Raw genomic sequence first — 664 nt, 5'->3', positions numbered from 1 at the left:
GGTCAGCATTTCTCAAGCTGGGGAAACTGAAGAAAATATTCAAGCCTTGACTTTCGTTTTTGAAAGATTCTCTGGGCAAATGATTGAATGATGCAGAAAGCATCAAGAGAAGATGGAATGAATACACAGAGTCACTGTACCAAAAGTAAATGGTTAATGTTCAACCATTTCAAGAGGTAGCATATGATCAAGAGCCAATTATATCTTTAAGAGAAAGTCCAAGGTTCACTGAAGGAATTGGCAAAGAACAAGGACACCAAGAATTGATGGAATAAAAATCAAAATCTTTCAAGAAAGTGAGGCAGCACAGAAGGCACTCATCTCTGCCAAGAAATTTGGAAGACAACTATCTGGCTGACTGATTGGAAGAGATCCACATTTGTCCACATTCCAAAGAGAAGTGACCCAATGAATGTGGAAATCATCCGACTATCTATTTGATATCTCATGTGAGTAAAGTTTTGCTAAAGGTAAAACAGAAAGGACTACAATCATACATTGACAGAGAACTTCCAGAGGTTCAATCTAGATTCAAAAGAGGCTGTGGAAAGAGGGGTATCATTGGTGAAGTCCGATGGATCTTGGCTGAAAGCAGAGAATATCAGAAAGATGTTTACCTGTGCTTTATTGACTATGCAAAGGCTTTTGATTATGTGGATCATGA

This window comes from Chrysochloris asiatica, unplaced genomic scaffold, assembly GCF_000296735.1.
Source record: "Chrysochloris asiatica unplaced genomic scaffold, ChrAsi1.0 scaffold00082, whole genome shotgun sequence".
Classification (NCBI taxonomy): Eukaryota; Metazoa; Chordata; class Mammalia; order Afrosoricida; family Chrysochloridae; genus Chrysochloris; species Chrysochloris asiatica.
This window is presented reverse-complemented; position numbering follows the sequence as displayed.